Raw genomic sequence first — 14847 nt, forward strand, 5'->3', positions numbered from 1 at the left:
CAGATTTTATGCTATTATTAGAGTATTTCTCTAGTAATCAGAGAATGTGAAAAGTCACCAAGAAAAATTTATTTGCTTTTCTAATGCATATTACTTAATACCAGCAATGCACTTGGATCTTCCCTTCCACATATTTACTCTAGATCTCAAAGGAGTACCTGACTTTTCTTTTCTTTTCTTTTCTTTTCTTTTGATAAGTGAGGCTTATCAGCATTTAGTTCATCCTTAAGATTTACTTACATCAGAATTTGACAGATAAGAAGCAAGAATCTAGTTTGTGACTTAGTAATAAGATACACAAAGTAAACTTGACTAAGCTCAATATCAGAATTTGCTTGTGTTAATGAGTTTCCACATAAATAACTAATTCAAACATGGGATTTCTAGTATGTTAAAGAGTACTAGGTCAACATCTGGCACAGTTATCCTCATTGGATTGAATTGTCACAGAACATTCAAAACACTTATCAGAGTATATAGATCCACATCAGATAACAATCAGCATTTAATGAATTTCAATTTAAGCACAGATTACATGAAGATAAGACAATCGGTAAACACTTATCATAAAGTCTGATGCATAAGAACAAAAACTAAGCAGATTTAGAGAAAGAACCTGAAACCATTCCATGTTTATTTACCATTCTTGTAAAAGTAGCTTCACATAGTGGTTTTGTGAAGATATCTGCTAGTTGTTGATCTGTTGAAACAAAATGCAATTCCATTGTTCCTTCCATCACATTTTCTCTTATGAAATGGTACCTAATACTGATGTGCTTTATCATTGAGTGTTGAACTGGATTACCTGTCATAGCAATAACACTTTAATTATCACAGTAAATAGGTATTTTAGAAAATTCTAACTCATAATCTAGTAACTGATTCTTCATCCAAAGAATTTGTGCACAACAACTTCCTGCAGCAATATATTCTACTTCTACAGTTGATGTGTAAATTGACTTCTGTTTCTTACTAAACCAAGAAACCAATCCGCCTCCAAGAAATTGGCAGCTTCCACTAGTGCTTTTCCTGTCTATTTTGCATCCTGCAAAATCTGCATCTGAGTAACCTATTAGCTTAAAATCTGATTCTCTAGGATACCACAATCCTAGATTAGCTTTACCCTTGAGGTACTTGAGAATTCTTTTCACAGCTATTAAGTGAGGTTCTCTTGGATCAGCCTAAAATCTTGCACAAAGACATGTAGCATACATGATATCAGGTCTACTTGCAGTTAAATAGAGTAAAGAGCCAATCATACCTCTGTAGTTAGTAATATCTACTGATGAACCAGTATCTTTATCTAACTTGGTTACAGTGGCCATGGGAGTGGATGCAATTGAACAATCTTGCATTCCAAATTTCTTCAGTAAATTTCTGGTGTACTTGGATTGACAGATAAAAGTACCTTCTTCATTTTGCTTGACTTGAAGTCCCAGAAAATAGCTGAGTTCTCCCATTATACTCATTTGATATCTTGACTGCATTAGTTTTTCAAACTTTTCACAGAGTTTGGCATTTATAGAACCAAATATGATATCATCAACATATATCTGTACCAAAAGTAGGTCCTTTCCATGGTTCAGGTAGAACAGTATTTTATCAATTGTACCTCTGTGAAATCCAATTTCCAGAAGGAATTGAGCTAAAGTCTCATACCATGCTCTAGGAGCTTGCTTAAGGCCACAAAGTGTTTTGTCAAGCCTGTAGATATGATTTGGAAATTTTGAATCTACAAAATTTATTATTAATTCAGTTAAGTGATATTGTGGAAAGAAAGACCGTGACGACCTGGATCCCCGACCCCGGATCTGGGGGTGTTACAGAAATGGTATCAGAGCTAAGCGTTATAAACCTCAGAGATGATGCGACGATATAATAATAAACTCACAAAGATAATAAGAACTTTTGCCAAGTTCATGGTCGGACTACGTAAAGTAGCGCTGACAGTTAAAACCCTTAAGGGAACTCTTATAAGTATCATGATAGTAACTTAGCTCGTTTAATATATAGGCACATGAGATAGAGGACCCTGAGATGTTCGAGCGTGAGCATGATGAGGCACTGCTAGATGCCGAGGATCAGGAGGAGCCTGAGATGGAGGAGGATGAGGAGGACCCCTCAGAGGAGTCAGAGACAGAGGTTGTTGCTATTTCAGGTGAGGAGGACCCGGATGAGGTCCCAGTAGCTGAGGAGCATGTCGGAGCTATAGTGGAGTATACTGGTACCCCTTTACCCTCACTCCCGGTGGTCAGAGCTCCTACCCCTCCACCACTATCTTGGATCCCCTATGATGACAGCTCAGAGACCCATACTCCTGAGCCTAGGCAGACCGATGAGGCACCCCCAGCGGCTCCGGATTCACCACCTCTCGACCCTGCCCATAGGCAGTCTTTGGTAGCCCACAGCTATGTTCAGGATGTACTGAGGACCCGAGTGGCTGTTGCTGAGGCCCGGCTGGATGAGGTCAGGAGGGAGTTGGATGCGGAGAGGGCGGGTAGGCATGCCCGAGCTTATGAGACTAGGGCTACTATACCCCGATCCTTGAGGAGGGAGCTGACGGGGATAAAGCTCACGTCCCGAGCGAGACTCAGATCGCTCCAGGGGGACAGGCATGGTAGGATCTCCAGGCAGCAGGCCGACTATATCTTCCGTCGTGTGATGGAAAGGGTATGGGAGCTGACCCGCTCCGGTGTGTGGTTTAGGACTGATGATGGGATAGTCTAGTTGTCTAGTTAGTCGAGGCCTTAGTAAGAGCCAATTTTCTGGGATAGTTGACTTTTATATAGCATCCCTTTTTCTGACTAGACAGATGGACTCTTGTGTATCACTTTTGGGGCAGATGGCTGTAGCACTGTTGTACTTTTGACTAGATCAAACTATGTATTTCTCACATTATGTATATATTTGTTTCCTTTCAATTTAGTTCCTTAGTGACGAGATCACTGTTTTTATCATTATTATTATTGCACTTCTTATTAGAACTGTCATAATATAATAGAATTTCGAGATACATTCTCCCTATTATAGAACTGTGCAAGGCACAATGTTGTGTATGATTGTGACCTAACATTGAATTTCCCAAATATTTATCAGTATCATGCCGCCAAGAAAGATTGGAACTAGGGCGAACCCTGGATCGGAGGACCAGGGAAGCCATAACCAGGACGATAGGAACCAGGAACACAGTGAAGAGGAAGATGAGGATTATGTTGAACGGGATGACTCCCTGTATGAAGAGGAGGAGGAAACATATGATGTTGAGGGATTTGAGATAGAGGCTGAAGAAGGAGAAACTGAGGTTGAGCAACCAGTACCAAACCCAGGCATGGATCCCATGGGCGAGTTCATGCAACTACTAAGGCAGAACTTGGAACGTCAACCCAACCCACCCCCTCAAGAAAATAACAATGCTGTGGCAAACTCTTTCAGGGCTTTCAAGTCCCTTAAGCCCCCTGAGTTCCACGGATCAGCCGACCCAGTTGAGGCAAGGGCATGGTTAAAGGAAATGGAGAAATCCTTTGAGATTCTGAGTACCGATGAGGCACAGAAGACAATATTTGCTACCTACCTTCTGAAAGGAGAGGCCAACTACTGGTGGGAGGCCAAGAAAAACATGGAGACAAATGCTATCATAACCTGGGAGAGGTTCAGTCAGTTGTTTTTGGGAAAGTATTTCCCAAGGTTTATGGAGAACCAGATGGAGCTCAAGTTCTTGGAGCTAAAGCAGAATAACTTATCCGTAGCAGAGTACGAAGCAAAATTTACTGAGTTATCAAGGTTTGTGTCGGAGTTTGTGAGCATCGAGGAAAAGAAAGCTAGGAGGTTTCAGCAGGGACTGAAACCGTGGATTCAGAATAGGGTGGCAATCCTTGAGCTTACTGATTATGCCACTCTGGTGTAAAAGGCAACAATTATAGAAGCCGGAAGTGAACAAATGCAGAAGGAAAGAGAGAAGAAGGGAATAAAGAGGAAAAGTATGAGCATGGGTGGAGGTTCCGCAGGAAGGAGCTTCCCAACTAGATTTAATCGAGGAGCAGTGTCCCTACCGGGAAGGAACACTGGGTTTAAGCGGCCAATGAGCGTGAATGTGAACCAGAGCGGCCAGAAGTCAAGAATGTCCTATTCCAACCAGTCTCGACCCCCATTGCCAGCCTGTAACACTTGTGGAAGGATGCATACTGGGGAGTGTAAAGGAAAGCCAGTAACCTGCTTTAAGTACGGTCGAGAGGGCCACTATTCAACTAAGTGCCCTTCATCAACCCCTGCTGTCATTCCAACCACCACTTGTCATCAGTGTGGACGCCCGGGTCATTGGAAGAGGGAATGCCCAATGAACAAACCAGCAGCTTCAGGAGCCAGCAAGGCTGCCTCCAATAAGCCACCTACTGCGAGGACTTTCAACATGAAAGTCCAGGATGCTATGAAAGACTCCGATGTGATAGCAGGTACCCTTTCTCTAAATTCAGTAAGTGCAAATGTTTTATTTGATTCGGGAGCAACTAAATCTTTTATATCAAAGGACTTTGCGCGTAAATTAAGATTTAAGGCTGAACCCTTAATAGAACCCTTACAAGTAGAAATAGCCAATCATGAAGTTATTCCTGTTAACCAGATTCACCCCGCCTGTGAGTTAGGCATAGGGGAACAATCTTTTAGTGTTGATCTGATTCCTTTTAAATTAGGGGAGTTTGATGTAATTTTGGGAATGGACTGGCTATCTAGCAATGATGCTCAGATAGACTGTAAGGGGAAGAAAGTTAAGTTGAATATCCCAGGAAAGAAAGAAGTCATATTTAGAGGAAAGAGGCAGACGCAGAAATTTTTGACTATGGCCCAGGCCAAAATGATGCTACGAAAAGGAAATGAGGCTTACCTAACCTATGTGGTGGACACGTAGAAGGAGGTGCCCAACTTACAAGATATTCCGGTAGTCAACGAATTTGAAGATGTATTCCCACAAGACCTTCCGGGATTACCACCCGATAAAGTTATTGAATTTGCTATTGAGTTGGCCCCAGGGACGGCGCCAGTTTCAAAAGCACCTTACCGGTTAGCCCCATTAGAAATGAAGGAATTATCTACCCAATTGAAGGAACTCTTGGATAAGGGTATGATAAGACCCAGTGTGTCTCCGTTGGGAGCACCAGTGTTATTTGTTAAGAAGAAAGATGGGAGCATGAGGCTGTGCATCGACTATCGAGAGTTGAATAAGCTAACCATAAAGAACAGGTACCCGTTACCTAGAATAGACGATCTGTTCGACCAGCTAAAGGATGCTGTTTATTTTTCCAAGATTGACCTGAGAACTGGATATCACCAACTAAAGATTAAACCCGAAGATATTCCCAAGACAGCGTTCCGTACCAGGTATGGGAACTATGAGTTCTTGGTAATGTCCTTTGGATTAACCAACGCCCCAGCGGCTTTTATGGATTTAATGAACAGAGTATTTAAGATGTACTTGGACAAGTGTGTGATAGTTTTTATCGATGATATTTCCATCTACTCAAGGACTGAGGCAGAACATGCAGAGCATTTGAGGATAGCTCTAGGAATACTCAGAGAGGAACAGTTATATGCCAAATTCTCGAAGTGTGAATTCTGGCGGAATGAAGTACAGTTTTTAGGACATGTGATCAATAAAGAAGGAGTATTGGTCGACCCCTCCAAGATAGAGGCGGTCTCAAATTGGGAAAGGCCAACCACACCCACAGAGGTAAGGAGTTTCATAGGATTGGCCGGCTACTATCGTAGATTTGTACAGGACTTTGCGAAGATCGCAGCCCCTTTGACACGACTTACTCGTAAGACAGAGAAGTTTGAATGGACGGAGAAATGCGAGAACAGTTTTCAGGAATTAAAGAAAAGGTTGGTAACGGCCCCGGTGTTGGCATTGCCAGACGGAAAAGGAGATTTTGTGATATATAGTGTCGCGTCGCACAAAGGATTAGGGTGTGTGCTTATGCAGCACGGTAAAGTGATTGCGTATGCGTCGAGACAACTGAAGGAATACGAGATTAGATATCCTACTCATGACCTTGAGCTCGCGGCAATAGTTTTTGCCTTAAAAATTTGGAGGCACTACTTGTATGGAGAGAAGTGCGAGAATTTCACAGACCATAAGAGCCTCAAGTACATATTTACGCAGAAAGAGCTCAACATGCGCAGGAGGAGATGGTTAGAGCTAATCAAGGACTATGATTGTGAGATTCTCTATCATCCGGGGAAAGCCAATGTGGTGGCTGATGCCCTTAGTAGAAAGGAAAGACTCAGAATGATAATGACTTCGGAAGAATTGATAAAGGATTTCGAGAAAATGGAAATAGAAGTAAAGGTAACCGGAACCGGAACTGAAAAGCTGTTTGAGATCTCGATGCAGCCAGAGTTATTGGAAAAGATTAGATTGTGCCAAGAGAAAGTAATGAATGAAGGCAGAGAAACAATGACTGGAGAAGAGATCCATACCGAGAGAGATAATAAAGGGATAATGAGGTACTCCTACCGGATTTGGGTTCCGAACGTTCAAGAGCTTAAAGATGAGATTTTGTATGAAAGCCATAGTTCAAGATATTCCATTTACCCGGGAAGCACCAAGATGTATAGGGATTTGAAGGAGTATTACTGGTGGCCCAACATGAAGAGGGACGTAGCAGAATGGGTAAGCAAATGTTTGACTTGCCAAAGAGTAAAGGCAGAGCACCAGAGACCCAGTGGTCTTTTACGACCCCTGGATTTTATTGTCGGTTTACCAAGGACGAAAGCCAACCATGATGCCATATGGGTGATTATAGACCGACTGACAAAGTCAGCTCATTTCATTCCTATCAATGAGAGATACACAGTCGATAGACTGGTGGACATTTACCTTAAGGAAATAGTGACGCGACATGGAGTCCCAGCGTCCATTGTCTTAGACCGAGACCCCAGGTTCAACTCCAGATTTTGGAGGAGCTTTCAAGAATGTGCGGGGACCAAGTTAAATATGAGTACCGCTTACCATCCCTAGACGGATGGGCAGAGTGAAAGGACCATCCAGACACTAGAGGATATGTTGAGAGTCTGTGCAATAGACTTTAAAGGAAGTTCGGATGATCACTTGCCGTTGATTGAGTTTTCTTATAACAATAACTTTCATGCTAGCATCAGAATGCCGCCTTATGAGGCCCTGTACGGAAGAAGGTGTCGATCTCCCTTATACTGGGATGAAGTAGGAGAGCGGAAGATGCTCGGACCCGAAGTGGTCCAAAGGACCAAAGACATAGTGGATCTCATCAGAGGACGGCTGGTAGCAGCCCAAGACAGACAGAAGAAATATGCAGACCTAGCCCGAAAGGACAAGGAGTATGGAGTAGGGGACTTAGTACTTCTAAAAGTATCCCCTTGGAAAGGGTTAATGAGGTTCGGAAAGAAAGGAAAACTAAGCCCAAGATACATTGGACCTTTTGAGATACTAAGACGGATTGGGAAGTTGGCTTACGAGCTAGCCTTACCCCCGAACCTACAACAAGTTCATAATGTGTTCCATGTGTCAATGCTAAGGAAGTATCATCGGGATGCCAGACACATAGTGGAGTACGAGCATGTGGATATGCAACCAGATCTGACTTACGTGGAGAAACCAGTAAAGATTATGGATAAAAAGGAGCAGGTGCTTCGGAACAAAGTGATCAAGCTAGTCAGAGTGCTATGGCAGAATCATAATGTGGAAGTATCAACTTGGGAACTAGAGAGCGCAATGCTAGAAAAGTACCCCCATTTGTTTTCTATTTGATTCCGGGACGGAATCCTTTTAAGGAGGGGAGACTGTAATAACCCCAAAATTTTGAACTTTTTTTGTAACCCTTGTCACACCCCCAACTTAAATAGCAAAATAATTATAGCTATTACATCATTTTAAAGAGTATTACACAACCAAAATCCAAGATCTTTACAGTTTAGGGTTTGAAACAGCCCAACACTACCAACTATTACATCTGATTACAAATACCGAGTCCTCACACAACTATTATTACTTATTCTACCTGAGCTCGAACATAAGCGTCCGCATCACAGGTCTTACGGGCAGTCTGCTTGAATCTAACCATGGCTGCTAGCTGTAATATCAGGGTTAAAGCAAGAAGTGAGCCAAAAGCTCAACAAGTGCTAACAGTACAACGCAAAGCATAAATCGAGATATACCTTTAGGAATGACAATGGAATGACATAATCAATGATAATCGAGAGATAAAACTTATGTGAGTTGGCATCATTTTGCTTGCATCAAAACAAATTTTAAAACCATTCTTAATCAAAATCATTTTATGACGCTACGGATTACAGCCGGTGATCAGCCGCGAAGTAATCCCGAACCTCGCTGGGCTCTAAAACATTATTGGGAATCCCTAGGCAACTTTTAAGCCTAATATAAGTGTGGAAAGGACTCGCGTCTCAGTCCAGATCCACCATTCAAGAAAACATTTGTCCCCCTTTGGGACTGAAAAATCCACGTTTTAATCATTTTAAAAACTGATGCCGATTTATGACAAAATCTCTTTCGACTGTAATTATTTTTATCAAGGGATTATAGATCAACTTGAAACACTGGAAATATGACACTAAATCTCAGGGCCATGATCTACTAGAATTTACTATATTAGGGTAATTGAGAGGTTTCCATAAACAAGAACTTAGACAAGGAAATTAAGCCAGGCTATTGGATAAGATGAAAGAGTAATGCCAAACTAGGCTTAAAGCAACGGTTGTAGACAAGATATAGGTATTAGAACATCAAAAGATAGGCATCACTGGTTCCAATAGGATAAAGGTGTTAAAATATAAAGAAAGCGATCGTCAGCTCAGTATATAATAGGGTATCAAGCTTTAGGGTAAGGATAGGGTTATCAAACAATCATGAATGTATTTAAGAAATGATTGGCTTTTAGGTATCAAGATAAAGTTTCTATCGAGGTTATTTCAAGAGTTGAATCAAAGCATCAGGGTGCAACATCAAGATTTCTCAGGGATCAATAGCATGATAATCAAAAGGATCAATAAGATATTATAACGCATCTCTAATTTATCATGGCATTAAACTATCATGAAAGACTTTTGAACTACTAGCAATATGTACTCGAGGGTTCATGGCATCTCTATGTAACTCAAAGATAAACAAAAGATACGCTTAATTTAAATACATCAAAATGACTCAGGATAATTGCATCGATATATATATGAACTGTTTACAACAGATACGAAGGTCAAGTTGAATCACTTGCCTTAAGATAGACTGGTCTGGTCTGACTGGTAGGAGCAACAACTGGAGCTTCACTCGACTTTTAAGGCAAGTTTTCCCTCGTCTCGAGATCCTACATAAATAATAATAATCCTCATTATAATATATTCTTTCCATCTTAACCTATTTACAACCCGAAATTAAACATGGATGGCACTTAGGCCTATACATACTTAATTCATATCCAACATTTATATTTTTAAATGTACACACGTAGCCACATAATCACATATCGTATATTAATACCAAATAACATCACATACACCATAACGCCACACTAGGCTCGGATGATCTCGACTCACCACTTAAATTACTTGGTCGCTAACTAAACGAAGTCTTCGAATTTGGGCTTCCTAACTCAATGTGCCTTTCCTAAATTATCCAAAACCTATTGACCCTCACTTGTGCCTTTTGCTCTACTGACCTTATACTATCTTACAACTATGGTGGTCGACCTAATACTCACTTCTAAGTGTCCTAAAACTATGTGATAAATGAAAGTGCTTACTGGTGCAAATTTCAGAATGGTAACTAAGGTTTCTTGAGTGCATTAGACACTCTTAAACTACAAGTTTTTCTTCAAAATTTTTACATAAGACTCTCCTGACCTAAGGGCATCTCATAAGCTTGATGTGGCTCAAAGGCCTGGCTTGGGCCTTCTTGGGCCTAAGCTAAAAGTCCAAGGTTCCCCTGTTTTTCTGGGCAGAAAATGCCCTGACTTGAATTAACTTGTGACACATGGTTCTAGCTCATATCCTATGAACTATGGTTGGAAAAACTTCTCTGACATACCCTCTAACTAAGGCCCAATTGGGCCTAATGAGGGCCTACCCATGACATGGCCAAATCTCCCTATTTCTAAGTTGCAACAAAACTGTCCCCTGCTGGACAGATTTTGTTATTCTACTTGTGCACCTAACCAAATGACATGCAAACCTCCAACCAACTCCTAAAACCTATTATATACTCTCCATACTAACTTCTGGTGGCTTGGGCCTCAAAGTGCACATCAATGACATGGTCAAAACTCACTCTAAACCTCAGGGTACTAAACTGATTTTTCTGCAGAAACTATAACTTCTCATTTTCCAAGATTTTGACTTGACAAACCCAATTATCAACAACTAAATACTTAAACCAAGACCTATACTTGGTATTCTACTGAACTTAACTCCCTTTTTCTCAAAATAACCTTAGTGAGATCATCCTTGCCTAAGGTGCAACTATGGCAAAACAAAGAGACTACTCTTAACAAATCGCAAATCTTCATGCCTTTGAAACAACAAGATATATATTTTTATAAAAGATAACCACAAATTATTACCATGCAACAAGAAGCATAAATCAATATTATCACATTATTCCTACTGAAATTAAAGCTCACTAACAAAATCTTTTCCAAATGATCAAAATATTACAACAAACTAAGAGAATTCCACATGCATGCATGCCTTCGGGTTTTTCAAACCAAACAACATATTTTCTACATATATTCCATCTTAAAATTGACATGCAAGCCTAGCATAAGGTACACCTAGATGATCACTTAGCATGCAAGGAGTTTTATCACATTTTCACCACAAAATTCAAGTCATTATCACATAAACATGCAAAAATTGAACAAAACAACAAGAATGATTTCAAGGACCATTCATTCGGCTCCCATATGGTCATGGCCGAATGAAATGGATGGAAATGGCCATTAAATCATCAAGAGTTTCCTTCTCAAGACTTGGCACTTATCCATTCATTGTAGTCCTCTCAAAAACAACCTTAAATCCATAAGAATCAAGATTGTATTTTGAGTTTCACTAAAACCTTTACATGCAACCCTTAAACTTAAACTTTCTACTCAAAACTCTTTGAAATATGAATGATCATGGTATGGGAGATAACATTTACTTGTATAAAGAGTAGAAGCTTGGTGGAGAAATGAAGAAAAATGGGGAGGGGTGGTTCTCGGTCTAAAAACCCGAGAATGAGAGAGAGAGCCGAGAGTGAGGGAGAAGGGGAGGGAGGAGAGAGTGAGTGTGGTGTGGGTGATGAGTAAAATGATCATGACTTTGCTTGTCTTATGGTTTTTGTATTGGCAAAAGTGAGTGGAATTAGGAATTGACATGATTAGCCTTCCACTTGAACTTGGTTGAATTTGCATGCAAGGGTAAAGAAGGTATTTGGCTAGGAAATAAGAGTTAGTGGGGTGGTTATTGACTCTTTAGCCCTTTTGGAATGTATGGAAGGAATTTGCATGCAAGGATAACTATGTAATTTGCTAATTATATTTATAAAGATTTATTTTTATAAAATAAAACACAAGTTCAAAAATTATAAAATTTACACCATAAAATAACTTGGATTTTTAGAGATTTTATAAAATCACTTTCAAAATTTGTGAACAAAATATCTTTTAAAAGAAAATTTCTCCAAGGCTTAGAATATTCCTTATAAATCAAAAATAAAGAAATTAAATAAATTCTTGCTTTGAAAAATCATATACTACCCAAAGAAAATTTATAATGCAGAAATTTTCACTCACACAAACGTACAAGCATTGAATATATTTTTATTTAACTTAATATTATTCACAAATAATATTACATAAAATGCCGGTCGTAACAACCCTTATGAATAGTGTTTTTGCTGATATTGCTGAATAAGAAAACTTTTCATGCCACACTATGTAGGGGTTCTTTTATTGTTATTCTGAGATCGTATTAGTACTCTATATGTTAAATAAGTGTATGTAAAGATCGTCAGAATCCAAATCCGAACACTTTGATTTTTCCCGAAAATCCACCAGATTCTGAAAGAATTGAGTATAAGGTAACATGATAAAAAGGATTTAAATTCAAGGATTTTAAGAGAGGATCATAAAAGGAATATAATGTATTGAGAAAGGTTAAGGGAACCCAAGTAATAAGATCCCGGGTATGATCCCTCAAACGATAAACGAGAATGAAAGTTAAGCGAACCGTATAACAGATCAGCGGTCATTAGGCAAGCAACTAAGAGTTAATCAAGGAGGTTAGGGATGATGATGTCATCAAACCAACAAGAAGAGGACAAGTGTGGGAGAGTGACATCACATGATGACCTAAGCATGACATAAGGGAAGGAGATGTGGTTGATTAATAACCACACAATTTTTCATGGTTAAAAAGGTAATTAATCAAAACAAAACAAATCCACCAAGTCAACCAATAATTCATTTTCACCAAAAACACAAAGCTATTTCACCTTCTTCATCAAAAGCTCTCGGCTTCTTTTCTTTTTCAAAGAAAGAAAATTCAAAATCCTAGTTCCAAGCTTTGTTAATTAGCAAGGTAATTATCTAAGACTCCTTATGCATAGATATAGCTATCCTATAAGTTTGAGCTTCTAATTCATTCACAATCTCTTCCTAAAAATAATTGAAGAAGATGGTGAATAGTGTTTTTCAAGAACTAAAATTTTTGTTCTTAGTTTTTGTTTAGATTAAGCTTGGATAAGGACTTTTAAGGGTGATTTCAAGCTAATTACTTGATTCTCCCCTCTCCAAGGAAGGTATAACCCCTCCAAACCCTAACTTTACTTGAGTATTATGTTTAGTTTTGTTGTTATAGTTCATGAGAGGCTTGATTGTTGTGTATGTAGAGGTTAGTTGGCTTTGTGATGTTTTGGAGTTGTAATTCTTGGAGTATTGATTAATGAACTTAAGTATAGTTTAAATTCATGTTTGAGAATAGTATAAAATGATAATTTTGAGTTGTTGGGGCTGTTATGGTGAAGTATGGATGGAGTTTGGTTGGGATGTTGATTGTGAGTTGATTGTGGGTTGGTTTGGAGTAGAATAAAATTGGTAATCGCGTAAACATAGCCGTCGTAATGTCCGATTTACTTTAGACTGTTTTTGCTCTTAACATTAGGACCCGAGAACTCCCTGTTAGATTTTGACCATTTCCATGATTAGATAGTTCATGTTACGAGCTTCGTTTTGATATGTGGTTCGTTTGAATCCAATGTACGGTTTAGGAGAAATGACCGTTTTAAGTAACGGCATTTCGCGAACGAACCATTACCCCTCGCCTTTCTTTGAAACATAGGTTAAAAACTTAAAGGACTAATTGGAGTATGAATCATTTATGTAAAGTGTATTAGGCAGTTCGTAAGGCACTCGTGAAAGAATCGCCTTAAAACCCGTAATGGTTAATTTATTAAAAATGGTGGACCCGAGGGTACTCGAGCGATTTAAGGGAATCGTTGAGCGCAAAGCGAGTGTTAGAGTCTAATTGGTTAAAGTATAGATTCATAAGCGACTTTGGTTTAATTCCAACTTATATGTTGTTTATAGGTTACCAGACTCGTCCCAAGCCATTTGTCACCCCCAGTTGGTCAGGCAAGTTTTCTACCCGTTATACTGTTGTTGTGATGTATACATATGTATATGCATTATCTTGTGATAGATGCATGATGGTTAATTAGCAAATTCTTGCGATATATTGGAGCATGTGATATGGTTTATATGCATGTCTGTTTCGTAATCTTGATATATATTTGTTGATTCAAATGCTTATTAGTTGCATAATACCTATGCTAGAGATAAGCAGTAGTTGCGTATACCCTTAGTGTAGGGGACCCAAAGGTGAATCTTTTCTAAAACCGGGAGTCGATGTTTCCGAGTATATTATATATATATTTATATATATATATATTGATATAGTTTTCAAAACTATTAATCGAATAAGGTTTATTCGATAACTTTATTTTATTTAATGAATATTACTTGAATATTTATTCGAGGACTTATGACTCAGTTTATATTATTTAATGAATATTACTTGAATATTCATTCGAGGACTTATGACGCAGTTTATATTATTTAATGAATATTACTTGAATATTCATTCGAGGACTTATGACTCAGTTTATATTATTTAATGAATATTATTTGAATATTCATTTGAGGACCTATGACTCTGATTATTTACTAAATAATATTCTTTATTTTATTAAAGAATAATATTTCGATAATCAAACATATTTTCGATTATTCAAATAAAGATCGTACTTTCGCATATGTATATCTTTGGTTATTTATTATTCATTTCAAGTATGAGTTTTAAAACTTTTACTTCAATTATTTTTATAACGATTATCCTTATGGGAATATTACTTAAATGATAATATTCAGAAATTTTCTAATATATCGGGACTGATTTACTTTATTAAATCAGCATTACTCCAAACACTCTTTAAAGTGTTTTCGAGTCTTCAAATTGATTATTAAAAGTTAGAGCGGATCCCAAAACTCATTTTTATATTTAAGATCTTCCTTTTAAAAGGGGATTTAAATACTCGCTCAAAACCGGAGGGATCCGGCTCTGTGGTGTATTTTATATTCGCAACAAGGTTGCTGTTTTGGTAAATGAATTGATTACTTACCCAACGTTCGGGAAGTAAGTCCATCTATCGAGTCGGCATAAGCAACATGGGCTCAGTGGGCGTCCATGAAAGTGTAAGTGGCTCAGTGGGAGTCCATCAAATGTGTAAGTGGCTGAGTGGCAGTCCATCATAAGGTCCTATTGCGACCAGGG

Source organism: Apium graveolens, chromosome 6, assembly GCF_009905375.1.
Source record: "Apium graveolens cultivar Ventura chromosome 6, ASM990537v1, whole genome shotgun sequence".
NCBI lineage: Eukaryota > Viridiplantae > Streptophyta > Magnoliopsida > Apiales > Apiaceae > Apium > Apium graveolens.